The sequence below is a fragment of the Giraffa tippelskirchi genome, chromosome 9, assembly GCF_054371585.1.
Source record: "Giraffa tippelskirchi isolate mGirTip1 chromosome 9, T2T-mGirTip1v1.2.pri, whole genome shotgun sequence".
Lineage (NCBI taxonomy): Eukaryota > Metazoa > Chordata > Mammalia > Artiodactyla > Giraffidae > Giraffa > Giraffa tippelskirchi.
In genome coordinates, this window is record NC_137283.1 from 158916556 (window position 1) to 158933245 (window position 16690).

Below are 16690 nucleotides of genomic sequence, written 5' to 3' on the forward strand. Positions count from 1 at the left end.
ATCACAGGCATGGGCCTGCTGAAATAAATATGTCCATAATGATGAACTCAATTCTTAGGAACAAGTTCAGCTGTTGCTATAAATAGAGGAATAGGTTGGGGCATGAGAACACTGAATTCTAGAATTCATCATGATAAACCTGACGCACCATTTAAAAAAACACAAATACCAATTGGGATAGGAATAAAATTTATTGATAATTATTGGGATACAATTAAAGATTTTCAAAAAATAACTTCACATAAGTGAAAAGCTGATTTGCGTTACCTTCATGAGTTTATCGCTGAAAATGAGTTTTAGAAACGAAAGAGAAAAGAGTGAAATAAATGAATATAGTGTCACGAAGAAGTCTTACCCATGATAACTGTTTTTCCTTGATCATGCATTCACCTTCTCCTCTGCCTTTCTATAGCATCCAGTCTCCAAGAGGACATTCAGTTACCCTCAGCTTCTGGCATTCACGCTTTTGTGTAATTCCCTCCCACGTTATATAAACATTGGTTGGTGTGACCTGTAGCATATGGCCAAAGTGATGAAACTGGAAGGTTTTGTCACAGAGGGTATTGCAGCTTCTATCTTGGTTTCCTGGATTGCTTGCTCTCAGGGAAACCTGGTCAGCATGCTGTGAGGACACTCAGCAATTCTGAGGAGAGGCCCCCACACAGAGGGACTAAAGCCTCCCACCAATGGCCCAACAGGCTTGCTGGCCATGTGAGTGAGAACCATGGAAGCAGATCCAGCCTCTGTCAAAGCTTCAAGTGACGGCAATCTTGATTCACATTCAGCTGCAGCCTCAGGAGAGATGCTGAGTCAGAACTTCTCTGCCAAACCACAGAAAGTGAGAGATAGTAAATGCTTACTGCTATTTCAAGTCATCAAGTTTGGGGTTGGTTTGTTAAGCAGCAAGACTTAACTGACATGTATTTCTTCCATATTGGGTCAAAAGACTTGTGGTAATATTTATTATATAAATATATATTATTTATAATATATTATATGTAAACATTTATTTATATATTTAAAAGTTATATGGAACGGATGCTGAAGCTCCAATACTTTGACAACCTGATGCAAAGAGCCGACTCATTGGAAAAGACCCTGATGCTGGGAAAGATTGAAGGCAGGAGGAGAAGGGGACGACAGAGGATGAGACGGTTGGATGGTATCACTGACTTGATGGAGGTGAGTTTGAACCTAACTTCATCCGGGAGTTAGTGAAGGACAGGGAAGCCTGGCGTGCTGCAGTCCATAGGATCACAAAGACTTGGACACGACTTAGCAACTGAACAACAACAACAATGAAACTTTTGAAACTTGATGAGATAAGAGAAAATGTTGAAAATATCTATGTGTGTATTGTGCGTGCAAGTTCAGTTGCTTCAGTCATGTCTGACTCTTTGTGACCCCATGGACTGTAACCCACTAGGCTCCTCTGTCCATGGGATTCTCCAGGCAAGAATACTGGAATGAGTTGTTATGCCCTCCTCCAGGGGACCTACCCGTCCCAGAGATCGAACTTGCATCTGCCTGTGTCTCTTGCATTGCAGGCTGATTCCTTACCCACTGAATCACCTGGGAAGCCCCGTGTGCTTATCGTAGATATTCCCTATTTTGTTTAGTTTTTCTATTCACTCAACAAACATCTAGGTCCTGCATTGTCACTGTTCTGATCCTGGGAACCAGCACAAGCCAAACACAGTCACAGAGCTTGCGTTTTAGGAGGATTTTCTCTTCTTCAGTGGACAGCATCACCAAATACCCTGTCATCCTGCCAGACACCTGGGAGTCAGCCCCAGCGCCCCTCTTCTAGCCTTCATGGCTGGTCCCCTGCACGCGGTTGAATTTGTACTTCTCTCTATTCTCTGTACCCCCTGCTGCCTTCGTGGGAATGTTCATCAAAATCCTGCCCTGATGGGTCCATTTCCTGGGGCTGCTCTAACCAAGTACCACACACCGGGTAACTGAGAGCCACTGAAATGTATCACCTCCCAGTTCTGGAGGCTGGAAGTCTGAGATCAAGCTGCTGGCTGGGTCAGGCTCGGCCAAAGGCTCCTGGGAAGGGCCTGTTCCAGGCGTCTCTCCTAACTTCCAGTTGCTCCTTGGCTCACGGTCGCGTAACTCCAGCCTTCCTTTGGCGTCCTCCTGGTGTGCCCATCTGCCCCCTTCACACCATGTTCTTTCTATAAGGACACCTGTCACATCGCATTAAGGGCCTGCCCTACAACAGAATGATGTCAACTTAAGCCAGCACCTCTGCAACAGCTCTCTTTCCAAATAAGGTCACATTCTGGGTTACTGGGCTTTCCTGGTGACTCAGCGGTAAAGAACCTGTCTGCAAAGCAGGAGACACGGGTTCGATCCCTGGGTTTGGAAGATCCCCTGGAGGGGGAAATGGCAACCCACTCCAGTATTCTTGCCTGGAAAATTCCATGAATAGAGGAGAGGATTGGGACTTTAACATCTTCATGAGGGATACAGTTCAACCTAACACCTGCATTATGTCACAGTCTTTCCACAGCCTCCCTGCCTCCAGTGGGTCACCCTCATAAGACCTGCACACTTGTCCTTCACAGGGTGGCCAGTGTGATCTGCCTAAAATAAAAATCTGATTATGTGGCTACTCAGCTAAAAATCCTCTGAGTTTCCTTGCTCTTTATTATTATTATTCAGTTCAGTTCTTCAGTTGCTCAGTCGTGTCTGACTCTTGGCGACCCCATGGACTGCAGCACACCAGGCCTCCCTGTCCGTCACCAGCTCCCAGAGTTTACCCAAACCCATGTCCATCGAGTCGGTGATGCCATCCAACCATCTCATCCTCTGTCGTCCCCTTCTCCTCCCGCCCCCAATCCTACCCAGCATTAGGGTCTTTTCCAATGAGTCAACCCTTCGCATGAGGTGGCCAAAGTATTGGAGTTTCAACTTCAACATCAGACCTTCCAATGAACACTCAGGATTGATCTCTTTTAGGATGGATTGATTGGATCTCCTTGCAGTCCAAGGGACTCTCAAGAGTCTTCTCCAACACCACAGTTCAAAAGCATCAATTCTTCGGCGCTCAGCTTTCTTCACCATCCAACTCTCACATCCATACATGACCACTGGAGAAACCATAGTCTTGACTAGACAGACTTTTGTTGGCAAAGTAATGTCTCTGCTTTTAAATATGCTATCTAGGTTGGTCATAACCTTCCTTCCAAGGAGTAAGTGTCTTTTAATTTCATGGCTGCAGTCTGAGTGCAATTGTGCGGTAGTTTGAGCATTCTTTGGCATTGCCTTCTTTGGGATTGGAATGAAAACTGACCTTTTCCAGTCCTGTGGCCACTGCTGAGTTTTCCATATTTGCTGGCATATCGAGTGCAGCACTTTCACAGCATCATCTTTGAGGATTTGAAATAGCTCAACTGGAATTCCATCACCTCCACTAGCTTTGTTCGTAGTGATGCTTTCTAAGGCCCACTTGACTTCACATTCCAGGATGTCTGGCTCTGGGTGAGTGATCACACCATCGTGATTATCTGGGTCGTGAAGATCTTTTTTGTACAGTTCTTCTGTGTATTCTTGCCACCTCTTCTGAATGTCTTCTGCTTCTGTTAGGTCCATACTATTTCTGTCCTTTATCGAGCCCATCTTTGCATGAAATGTTCCCTTGGTATCTCTAATTTTCTTGACGAGATCTCTAGTCTTTCCCAATCTGTTGTTTTCCTCTATTTATTTGCATTGATCACTAAGGAAGGCTTTCTTATCTCTCCTTGCTATTCTTCGGCACTCTGCATTCAGATGGGAATATCTTTCCTTTTTTCCTTTGCTTTTCGCTTCTCTTCTCTTCCAAGCTATCTGTAAGGCCTCCTCAGACAGCCATTTTGCTTTTTTGCATTTCTTTTCCATGTGGATGGTCTTGATCTCTGTCTCCTGTACAATGTCACGAACCTCTGTCCATAGTTCGTCAGGCACTCTATCAGGTCTAGTCCCTTAAATCTATTTGTGACTTCCACTGTATAATCATAAGGGATTTGATTTAGGTCATACCTGAATGGTCTAGTGGTTTTCCCTACTTTCTTCAATTTAAGTATGAATTTGGCAATAAGGAGTTCATGATCTGAGCCACAGTCTGCTCCCGGTCTTGTTTTTGCTGACTGTATAGAGCTTCTCCATCTTTGGCTGCAAAGAATATAATCAGTCTGATTTCGGTGTTGACCATCTGGTGATGTCCACGTGTAGAGTCTTCTCTTGTGTTGTTGGAAGAGGGTGTTTGCTCTGACCAGTGCGTTCTCTTGGCAAAACTCTATTAGCCTTAGCCCTGCTTCATTCTGTACTCCAAGGCCAAATTTGCCTGTTACGCCAGGTGTTTACTGACTTCCTACTTTTGCATTCCAGTCCCCTATAATGAAAAGGACATCTTTTTTGGGTGTTAGTTCTAAAAGGTCTTGTAGGTCTTCATAAAACTATTCAAGTTCAGCTTCTTCAGCCTTACTGGTTGGGGCATAGACTTGGATTACCATGATACTGAATGGTTTGCCTTGGAAACAAACAGAGATCATTCTGTTGTTTTTGAGATTGCATCCAAGTACTGCATTTCGGACTCTTTTGTTGACCATGATGGCTACTCCATTTCTTCTAAGGGATTCTTGCCCACAGTAGTACATATAATGGTCATCTGAGTTAAATTCACCCATTCCAGTCCATCTTAGTTTGCTGATTCCTAGAATGTCGACGTTCACTCTTGCCATCTCCTGTTTGACCACTTCCAATTTGCCCTGATCCATGGACCTAACATTCTAGGTTCCTATGCAATATTGCTCTTTATAGCATCGGACTTTGCTTCTATCACCAGTCACATCCACAGCTGGGTATAGTTTTTGCTTTGGCTCCATCCCATCATTCTTTCTGGAGTTATTTCTCCACTGATCTCCAGTAGCATGTTGGGCACCTACTGACCTGGGGAGTTCAACTTTCAGTGTCCTATCTTTTCGCCTTTTCATACTGTTCATGGGGTTCTCAAGGCAAGAATGCTTGTGTCATATTTTAGATTCCATATGTAAAGTGACGCCCCGTGGTATTTGTCTTTCTCTCTCTGACTTACCTTCTCTTCAGCAAAGCACAGAGTTCCTCAAATTCTGGCCTGAGCTTCCCTCACAAGCGCCTTCCCTCTGCCTCCGCAATCCTTTCCTCTCCCTTGAGTTCTGGCTGTATCGACTCCGAGATGATCTTCTCTGCAGATTTCTAGAGGAGATTCCATCTCCCTTAGTTCCCTGTAGGTAATTGCCTGTCTCCTTATCATACTAAGTAGTAAATCACTGGTTTCTTGTCTTCAATCTCTGAGTCCCTCCGGGAAGGGACTGTGCCTCCTTGGCACCCCTAGGGCCAGTACAGTGTCAATTAAAAATGAATTACTCAATATGTGTTTGTTGAATTAACTTTACTGTCTTCTCATGGGACGATGCGCTTTGTGGAGAGTGAGTGCAGAAGAGAACGATGGTGATCCAACGGTCACCCCGTTTCCATCACAGTTCTGCGAGAGCCCTCACTCATACAAGTCTCGCTAATGCAGAGCTAGGGCTGGTATTTGTTCACAAGCTCCTGACTCTCCTTGTAGAGAACACTGTCAGGTGGGGAAATCACAGCCCGTATCCTGAGTCAGATCACGGTTTGGTTGAGGAACGTTATTTCCCATCTTCTCACTTACTTTAGGAGAACCTGAACGAATATCTATGATTAATCCGAGAACTTTTCTTTCCAACCACCAACCTAAAATGATATTCTTGCTGGAGTCGCCACAGTGCAGCTGCCCCTGTTCATTCTCACACGTGTGTCGGAGCGAGCTCCACACAGTTCTCAAAGTTTCAAGAGAAACTGTCTCTTCCCTCTTGGCTCCCTCAGTTTTCTTTCTGTGCTTCTGCTCCTTTTTTCCTCATAAACATGGTGCCCCCCAAGGGGGAACTTTGCATTTTTCAAACACGGCCACACCTTGATACCTGTCCCTTTACACTTGCTCATTGAGAGCTGGGGTCCAGGGTTCCTCCCCGTGACTCAGCGGGGGCCTACTAACTGCCTCCCCCAAACCGGTGATCTGGGATTTCCAAGTTGAGTCCCCCTGTCTACCCCTTCTCTCTCTCTCTCAGCTTGACTTGGAGCCCAGCCACCACATTTGAAGTTGAGGCCACATCCAGGGCATTCCAGCTGAGGGCTCAGCTGACAGCCAACACCAACCATCAGACACTGGAGCGAAAGAACCTTCAGATAATTCCAGCCCTGAGCCCCCAAATCTTCTAGCCGAGGGCCAGACGTCATGAAGCAGAAAGGAGACAACCCTCCTGGACCCTGTCTGAATTCCTGATCTATAGAAATTCATGAGAATTAATAAATGATGCTTGTTTCCTGAAGGTAATTTGTTATATTCCAATAGATCCTGATGCTGGGAAAGATTGAGGGCAGGAGGAGAAGGTGGCGACAGAGGATGAGATGGTTGGATGGCATTATTGACTCAACGGACTTGGGTTTGAGCAAATTCCAAGAGACAGAAAAGGACAGGGAAGCCTGGCGTTCATGCTGCAGTCCATGGGGTCACAAAGAGTTGGACATGACTGAGTGACTGAACAACAACACAAATAGATCACAAGTACACCAAGAATCCCTTTTGTTCTCTCCCTGGGCTGCTTTATTCATTGGACGCTGTTGATGTCCAGTCACTGCTCCCATCACCAATGCTCCTATCTTTATAAATGTCTCCCCTGCAATTACTCCCAGCTCTGACTTCTTGGCCATGTTTAGTGCTGTATTACCAGTGCCTGCAGAACACCTCTTCCTGGGTATTCCTGACTCTATTGCACAGAAAGACACAGCATTTTTCTTTTCTAGTCCAGTTTTCTTCTTCTGTTCCCTTCTTCTGTTCTTGGCAGCACCAACTTTCCAAACTAGAAACTCTCATCTTCACTGATGCCTTCTGTCTGTTATGTCAAAACAGTTGCCAAATGCTGCACTGTGTTGTCAGCTGGTATGTTTTGGGCTGCAAGGAATACGAAAGCCAGCTAAACATGGTATAGCAGTCTGGGTTCAATCAGAGGATTGAAACAGGGAGCTTCAATATGGAGAACTATTAACTCTGAAGAAAGAGCAGCTATAAGATATAAAGGGACTCTATATGGTACTCTAGGGTTAGTACCAAGGGAGGACAAACTTGGAAGGGGGTTGGATCTCATTGGATAAGGTGTGGTTCAGCTCACTGAGTAGTAGAGAAGTTCCCTGGTGTGGCCAGGCTGGTCTGTAGGTCACCCTTCAGCATGCAGGTCAGGGAGGAGGTGGGCAGAAACCAGTGGTGTAGCTGTTCTGGAAACAGCAGGAGACTTTACTCTCAAGATTTCCCTCCAGAGTGTTTTCAACTCAGAAAGCTTAACATCATGCTGATTGTAAAAAGAACTACTTATAAGAATTCCCTTGTTCATAAAATAGCATGTACTAAAGGGTGCACTTTGAGTGACAGGCAATAAATTATCAGCTAACACTCTTGGCTTAAGCAAATTTATTTATCATGTCACAAAGTGAATGAACAGATACTGGCCAGCTCTAGGGTTTTGGTGATGTGGTCAGCAATGACACCAAAAAACCTTTCTCCCACTGTGTCGACCATACCTTCTCTTGGAGTTTTAAGGGACTGTAGCAGCTACAAGTACCTTATCAGACAATACTGCTTCCAGAAAAAAAAAAAGAGAGAGAGAGAGGGATGGAGAGGAGAGGATTTTCTTTGCATTTCTTATTGGAGGGAGAACTATCTTGCAAAAAATCTCAGGAGACTTCCCATCAATTCCCATGGTCAGGATTGGAACACATGCCCTCCCTCTGGTTGTAAAAAGGAATATGTTACAAGGGTCTCATACCTTTAGCCTCTTTAGTGGGAGGAGGGATTCGCCAGCAAAGAAAGGCATGGTCAACACCCATAGGAAGGCAGGCAACATCATCTGCCCGTATCCCCTGCCCCTCTGTCCCCACCCCCCACTGCTCCAGGTAGTCACAGGGCACCTCAGTGCCCAAGGGTGTCACAAGACATGAGTTCTACTCTTGACGAGGTATTAACTAAGTGGGAACTAGGCATTCCTGGGGAAAGGCCGACACCTTTTCACTGTCTCTTTTGTCACCTTAATTCTGGAGCGTTTATTAAAGTGGTTCTCAGTACATCCTGCAGCGAGATGGATTTTCCTGGTGTGTAACTGTGAACTAACACACACACACACACTCTGACGCTCCAAATCTCCCAATGAGAAGGAAGTTTATGAGTTAAAATCACAGACTTTCTTACTAGATTATATCATTCACATCAAAGTTCTTACTCACTGCAAAACCTTAGGGAAGGTATTTAATTTCTTTGTGCCTGAATTTCTCATGTTTTAAATGTGAATAGGATTACTATGCTTAGAGCATTGCTATAAAGAGTAAATCATAAAATACAGGAATGTTTTTTGACACATAGTGGCTCTTTAATAGGTAGTATATTGTCAGCTATTATTGTTCCTCATTTTGTGCTTAGTCGCTCAGTCGTGTCCAACTCTTTGTGATCCTGTGGACTGTAGGTTGCCAGGCTCCTTGTCCGTGGGGATCTCCAGGCAAGAATACTGGAGTGAGTTGCCATGCTTTCCTCCAGTGGATTTTCCCAATGCAGGTATTGAATCTAGGTCTCCCACATTGCAGGTAGATTTTTTTTTTTTTACCATCTGAGCCACCAGGGAAGCCTTTTATGTCCAATTAAATCTAAATTTCTTGCATGTGTACATGTAAGTCACTTCAGTTGTGTCTGACTCTCTGCAACCCTATGGACTGTAGCCTGCCAGGCTCCTCTGCCCATGGGATTGTCCAGGCAAGAATACTGGAGTGGGTTGCCATGCCCTCCTCCAGGGAATCTTCCCAACACAAGAATCAAACCTGCATCCCTTACGTCTCCCACATTGGCAGGCAGGTTCTTTACCACTAGCGCCACCTGGGAAACCATTACATTTCTTAGGTGACTACTTAAGATTCTGTAGGAGCTGATGTCAATACAACTTTTTCAAACTTACATTAAAATTCACTCTCTCCCCTACTAAGCCATTAACTACTCGAAGGAAGGATCATGTTACCAAAAGGTGTGTGGTGGGTCCGCTGCTTGCAGCTCAAAATGCTCAAAAGCCAATAAACAGGCCAGGTTGGTGGAAAGAAAAAGTTTGCTTTATTTCAAATGCTGGCAACTTGCAGGGAGTGAAGGGTGGTGGACATCTGTCCAAAGGCCGACTCCCCACCCCTGACAGGCAGAGAGTGAGAGCTTTTATAGACAGAGTTGGTGGGGACGGGGGACAGGCGGATGTTACATGCAGCTCTAACAATGCTACATGCAGCTTCAAATTGGTCATCGGTGGTGTGACCAGCATTATCTTGGTTGTTTTAGGTAAGGTTAACCTTCAGTTCCAGGGTCCATTCATTTCCATGTATTTGCAGCCAGTTCTTAGAATTGTGGCAGCTTCTGTCATGGGTAGAGTCTGGTCATCATGCAGTTAACTTCTTCCTCCTGGCATTTCAGTGTCTATAAGGCAGTTCACAGGATATGGTTCAGAACATTATTTACAGCCCTTGAGAAAGAACTCAAGGTCCTTGACTATGCTTAATGACTACATTATTATTATTTGGTCTCCTCTGTTTTCCTTTGTTCTCGCATGTTCCCATTTCTCTGATCAAACTTCTTTGACTAAAGTTTTTCACAGACAAAAGGCAGGCAGAGGACATGGGGAGATGGGAAGCATCGTCGGATCCTGCTCTGTTTCAGGATCACGTTCTAGAAGCCTAGCATTTAGCACAATCTTTGGCCAGAGTCATTTCTGTGTTGCCATGTGCTTTTCATGCAAGCATCCCTTGGCCTGTGGATCCATCGATTCTCTTTCCTCACCAGGCCAACTTCTCCCTGTGTGTCTCAGTGTCTCTGCCCAGTTTCTTACCAGCGCCCCATACACTGGTCTGAGCCCACCCTCCTGTGGCAGGATCTAATGAAAACAAATCACTCCGCAGCAACTGTATTTCCAAGTAAGGTCACATTCCAAAGTCAAAGGGATTAGGACTTCAGTATATCTTTTTTTGTGGTGGTGGTTTATTGGTTTAGTTGTTGAGTCATGTCCAACTCTTTGTGACCCCATGAACTGTAGCCCATCAGGCTCCTCTGTCCATGGAGTTCACCAGGCAAGATACTACATTTCCTCCTCCAGGGGATCTTTCTGACCCAGGGATCGAACCTGAGTCTCTTGCACCTCTTGCATTGGCATGTGGAGCCTTTGCCACTGAGTCACCAGGGAAGCCCCACATAATTTTTAGGGATTTAATATGACCCATAACATGAGGTCTTGAACTAATATTTTTAAGTCATGCTTTTTCAAAGGTTTGTTGCAAAATTTAAATGAACTACAGGAGAGTTATGCCCTCTACTATTTGACTTTAGAGTTTCTAATATACAACTTATGTTCAAGTTTTCCCAGTTATCCCCAACTGTCCCTTACACCTTCCATTTTTCGTATCTGGGCTTTAGTTAAGGGTCATGTGTCACATTTTTTTGTCTTGTCTTTTCAGTTCAGTTCAGTCGCTCAGTCATGTCCAACTCTTTGCAACCCCATGGACTGCAGCACTCAAGGCTTCCCTGTCCATCACCAACTCCCAGGGCTTGCTCAAACTCATGTCCACTGAGTTGGTGATACCATTCAACCATCTCATCCTCTGTCACCCCTGTCTCCTCCTACCTTTAATCTTTCCCAACATCAGGGTCTTTTCCAATGAATCAGTTCTTCGCATCAGGCGGCCAAAATATTGGAGTTTCAGCTTTAGCATAAGTCCTTCTAATGAATATTCAGGACTGATTTCCTTTAGGATTGACTGGTTTGATCTCCTTGCAGTCCAAGGGACTCTCAAGAGTCTTCTCTAGCAACACAGTTCAAAAGCATCAATTCTTCAGCGCTCAGCTTTCTTTATAGTCCAACTCTCACATCCACACGTGACTACTGGAAAAACCATAGCTTTGACTAAACGGACCTTTGTCGGCAAAGTAATGTCTCTGCTTTTTAGTATGCTGTCTAGGTTGGTCATAACTTTTCTTCCAAGGAGTAAGTGTCTTTGAATTTCATGGCTGCAGTCACCATGTGCAATGATTTTGGAGCCCAAGAAAATAAAGTCTCTCACTGTTTCCATTGTTCCACCATCTATTTGCCATGAAGTGATGGGACCGGATGCCATGATCTTAGTTTTCTGAATGTTGAGTTTTAAGTTAACTTTTTCACTTTCCTCTTTCACTTTCACTTTCATCAAGTTCTTCTTCACTTTCTGTCGTAAGGGTGTGTCATCTGCCTTTTCAGGCTCCTTTAATTCAGGGTGGTGGTGAGACAAGTGGGAAGGGCAGGGCACAACCATTAAAAGAATGACACCATCCTTGAGGATATAACAAAAACTGGATAGAATCAATAATGTCCAAGATGGCTGAAGATCTGCCTTCTAGTAGACCTTGGGCCTCATTATGCACTCATCGTAACACATTAGTTAAAGGACACACCCACAGGTGCCATCACAGTTCAGATGCTTGACCATAATAGGCCAAAAAGTAGGAGGTGGCCCAATTCCTGGAAATCCCCACTGCTTCCACCAAATAACTGAAACAATTCTTCCACTCATTAGCCTATGAAATTATCCAGCCTATAAAAACTAATCACTTCCATATCTCAGGCCTCTCTCGCCTACTGAGATGGACTGTATTCTGTCTATAGAATGCGTATCTCTCTAAATAAACTGAGCTTTCACCTTACTATGGGCTTCCCAGGTGGTGTTAGTGGTAAAGAACCTGCCTGCAAATGCTGGAGACATAAGAGCTGCAGGTTCGATCCCTGGGTTGGGAAGATCCCCTGGAGAAGAGCATGGCAACACACTCTAGTATTCTTGCCTGGAGAATCCCCACGGACAGAGGAGCCTGGTGGGCTACAGTCCATGGGGTCGCAAAGAGTAGGACACGACTGGAGTGACTTAGCAGGCATGCCTGCACGCCTTACCATAGCCTCCTATTGAGTTCTTTCCTGCACAGAGTCAAGGACCTTCACTTGTCGGCCCAACCCAGGAACTCACTGGACACCAGGGACATGACTCTTCTCTTGTTCACCCTTATGCACCAGTGGTTCTCAGATCATCATGTGTATGAGAATCTCCTGGAAAGCTAGTGATAGAATTTTCTGGAGCCCATCTCCAAAGATTTTGAGTCAGTGGGTCAGAGGGAGCCCCATGAATTGGCATTTCTAACAAGCTGTCAAATGATGCCAAAGTTGATGGTCCAAACACACAATTTTGAGAACTGCTGATCTAGAACCAGGGTTGGCAAACTTTGGCTGTAGAGGACAGATGGTAAAATACTTTAGGCTCTCTGGCAACCACTCAATTCTGCCACTGTAGGCAAAAGCAGCCACAGACAATACATAAGTGGACGCTGTTACATTCCAGTAAAATTTTATTTACAAAACAGCTGCCTGATATCTCAGTCTGCTGTTTACTCTTGCCTTTTTGGAGGGGGAGGGGGAAGCAGAGGAGGTCTTTCAGAGCACTGACAGTTTTGAATTGTCCTGTTCAGTTTTTCTGTAGAATGTTTCACATTCTGGATTTGATCGTTTTATTTTTGATTTAGGTTAAATACCTTGGCAAGAATACCACATAAGTGATACTGTACAATACAGGGGGAAATTGTGAAAGATTTTGAAATGGACTAAAAAAATTATTGGGTAACTTGAGTGGAAAGCTAGATGCTGTCTCATGCAACTTTGTGGGTTATCTGATTCTACAGGGTTCTATGGCTTTCATTATCTTTGAGCTGTTTTACAGCTGTCTAAATTGTGGAATACTGAAGGTAATGTCTAGGGTTCTTATCTTTAGAACTGCAAATTGTGTTCCTTTGACATCCATTTGACCTATGGGTCTTGACTAATATTCCATCTATTAGGCAACATAACTTGCATTCCTGACTGTATGTGTATGTGTTGGGTTGTCTTTGGATTCTCTTTTGAACCTGTTGGGACAGGTTACTGGTTCTCACATTAAAGAGTTAAGTATTATCTTTGACACATGTTCATTTTACATCAGCATCTGAGTCACCATTATGTTATCTTTTAAATATTATCAAATATTAGCAATATTTTTCATTGCATCATTTTGTTGTCGTTCAGTTGCTAAGTTGTGTCCGACTCTGTAACCCCATGAACTGCAGCACGTCAGGCTTCCCTGACCTTCACTATCTCCTGCAGTTTGCTCAGAGTCAGGTTCATTAGTAGATGATGCCACCCAACCATCCCATCCTCTGCTGCCCCCTTCTCCTCCTGCCCTCAACCTTTCCCAGCATCAGGCTATTTTCCAATGACTTGGCTCTGCTGCATTTTGTACTCCAAGGCCAAACTTGCCTGTTACTTCAGGTATCTCCTGACTTCCAACTTTTGCATTCTAATCCCCTATGATGAAAAGGACATCTTTGTTTTGGTGTTAGTTCTAGACGGTCTTGTAGGTCTTCATAAAACTTTTCAACTTCAGCTTCTTCGGCATTAGTGGTTGGAGTATAAACTTGGATTACTGTGACGTTGAATGGTTTGCATCATTTTCGGTTCAGTTCAGTCGCTCAATTGTGTCCGACTCTTTGTGACCCCACGGACTGCAGCACGCCAGGCCTCCATCACCAACTCCTGGAGTCTACTCAAACTCATGTCCATTGAGTCGCTGATGCCATCCAACCATCTTATCCTCTGTCGTCCCCTTCTCCTCCTGCCTTCAATCTTTCCCAGCATCAGGGTCTTTTCCAATGAGGCAGTTCTTCACATCAGGTGGCCAAAGTATTGGAGTTTCAGCTTCGGCATCTGTCCTTCCAATGAATATTCAGGACTGATTTCCTTTAGGATGGACAGGTTTGATCTCCTTGCAGTCCAAGGGACTCTCAAGAGTCTTCCCCAACACTACAGTTCAAAAACATCAATTCTTTGGTGCTCAGCTTTCTTTATAGTCCAGCTCTCACATCCATACATGACTACTGGAAAAACCATAGCTTTGACTAGGCAGACCTTTGTTGGCACAGTAATGTCTCTGCTTTTTAATATGCTATCTAGGTTGGTCATAACTTTTCTTCCAAGGAGCAAGCGTCTTTTAATTTCATGGCTGCAGTCACCACATACAGTGATTTTGGAGCCCCCCAAATAAAATTTCTCACTGTTTCCACTGTTTCCCCATCTATTTGCCATGAAGCGATGGGACTAGATGCCATGATCTTAGTTTTCTGAATGTTGAGTGTTAAGCCAAATTTTTCATCCTCCTCTTTCACTTTCATCAAGAGGCTCTTTAGTTCTTCTTCACTTTCTGCCATAAGGGTGGTGTCATCTGCATATCTGAAGTTACTGATATTTCCCCTGGCAATCTTGATTCCAGCTTGTGCTTCATCCAGCCCAGTGTTTCTCATGAGGTACTCTGCCTGTAAGTTAAATTAGCAGGGTGACAATATACTGCCCTGATGTACTCCTTTCACGATTGGAACCAGTCTGTTGTTCCATGTCCAGTTTTAACTGTTGCTTCCTGACCTGCATACAGATTTCTCAAGAGGCAGGTCAGGTGGTCTGGTATTCTCATCTCTTTAAGAATTTTCCACCCACAGTTTGTTGTGATCCACACAGTCAAAGGCTTTGACATAGTCAATAAAGCAGAAGTAAATGTTTTTCTGGAACTCTCTTGCTTTTTCGATGATGCAACAGATGTTGACAATTTGATCTCTAGTTCCTGTGGCTTTTCTAAATCCAGCTTAAACATCTGGAAGTTCACAGTTCACGTACTGTTGAAGCCTGGCTTGGAGAATTTTGAGCATTACTTTGCTAGTGTGTGAGATGAATGCAATTGTGCGGTAGTTTGAGCATTCTTTGGTATTGCCTTTCTTTGGCATTGGAATGAAAACTGACCTTTTACAGTTCTTTGACCACTGCTGAGTTTTCCAAATTTGCTGGCATATTGAGTGCAGCACTTTCACAGCATCATCTTTTAGGATATGAAATAGCTCAACTGGAATTCCATCACCTCCTCATAGCGATGCTTCCTAAGGCCCACTTGACTTCACATTCCAGGATGTCTGGCTCTAGGCTAGTGATCACACCATTGTGATTATCTGGGTTGTGAAAATCTTTTTTGTGTAGTTCTTCTGTGTATACTTGCCACCTCTTCTGAATATCTTCTGCTTCTGTTAGGTCCATACCATTTCTGTCCTTTATTGCGCCCATCTTTGCATGAAATGTTCCCTTGCTATCTCTAATTTTCTTGAAGAGATCTCTAGTCTTTCCCATTCTATTGTTTTCCTCTATTTCTTTGCATTGATTGCTAAGGAAGGCTTTCTTACCTCTCCTTGCTATTCTTTGGAACTCTGCATTCAAATGTATATATCTTTCCTTTTCTGCTTGGCCTTTTGCTTCTCTTCTTTTCACAGCTATTTGTAAGGGCTCCTCAGACAACCATTTTGCCTTTTTGCATTTCTTTTTCTTGGGGATGGTCTTGATCTCTGCCTCCTGTACAATGTCACAAACCTCCGTCCGTAGTTCTTCAGGCACTCTATCAGATCTAATCCCTTGAATCTATTTGTCACTTCCACTGAATAATCCTAACGTATTTGATTTAGGTCATACCTGAATGGTCTAGTGGTTTTCCTTACTTTCTTCAATTTAGGAAGAAATCGTGTCATTTTATGAAGTAGAAAATATTAGTTTTTCCAAATATTGGTGCCCCGAATTTTAATCACTTGATCAGGATGGTCCCACTAGATCTTTCCATTGTAAAGATATATTTTTCTTTAGTAGAGAAACATCCTTTGAGACAAAGTGAATTTTCTGGCTTGCAATTATTTTTCACCTGATGGTTTCAATTTCCACTGAAGATCTTTGGCTGTAGCAATTATAACATTGTTCTTGTGCAAAATACGAATGCTCTCAGGATGCTCTCAGCAGGACATCTGAGCACCCTCTTAGGACCACAACTTTCCTTTCTTGGGCCATATTCCTCTTTGGCAATATACCACCATGGCTAAGCTGCAGGCTCTGGGACTGTCTAGCTTGGCTTAAACTCTGGCTTCTCCACTTGGTAGCCATGTGATCTTCAAGCTTTTTAATCTGTCTGTGCCTCAGTTTCCTTATCTATAAGATGGGTGCTATAAAGGTATCTCTCTTACAGGATTGTGTTAAGATTAAATGAGCTAAATCAAAACACCAGAACTATACTTGGCACATAATTAACTTGCTCAATAAACGTTAGTTATTACTCTATGTGTTTGAATTTCTGGTTTGCTGCATCAAAGTGGCTTTGCCTAAGTTACTTAACATCTCTGTGCCTCTGTTCCTCATTTAGAATACGGTTCCTGGATTCATGCATGTTAATTGCTAGTACAGTGTCTTATATGGAGTAAGCATTAAAAAACGATGAACAGGGGGCTCCCTGGTGGTCCAGTGTCTTAAGACCACATACATACAATGCAGGGCACCTGGCTCCATTCCGGATAAGGGAACTAGCTCCTCCATGAGGCAACAAAGATGTGGCCCAGCAAAATTAACAAATATTTTTTAAAAACAGATGAACCGTTACCATCGTGGTTATTCTATATAATAATCAGATTATTCTGTATCAGGTAAACTTCTTGAGTTCACGTCTTTTCAGA

General features: G+C 43.8%; 1 long non-coding RNA gene across 1 annotated transcript; it reads left to right on the plus strand.

The window, feature by feature from the left end:
- Positions 1 to 1132: 1132 nt before the first annotated feature.
- Positions 1133 to 6376, plus strand: LOC145521540 (uncharacterized). Its single transcript, XR_014065454.1, has 2 exons — positions 1133 to 1182; positions 6120 to 6376. It is a non-coding gene; the product is annotated as an uncharacterized LOC145521540 (long non-coding RNA).
- Positions 6377 to 16690: the final 10314 nt, after the last annotated feature.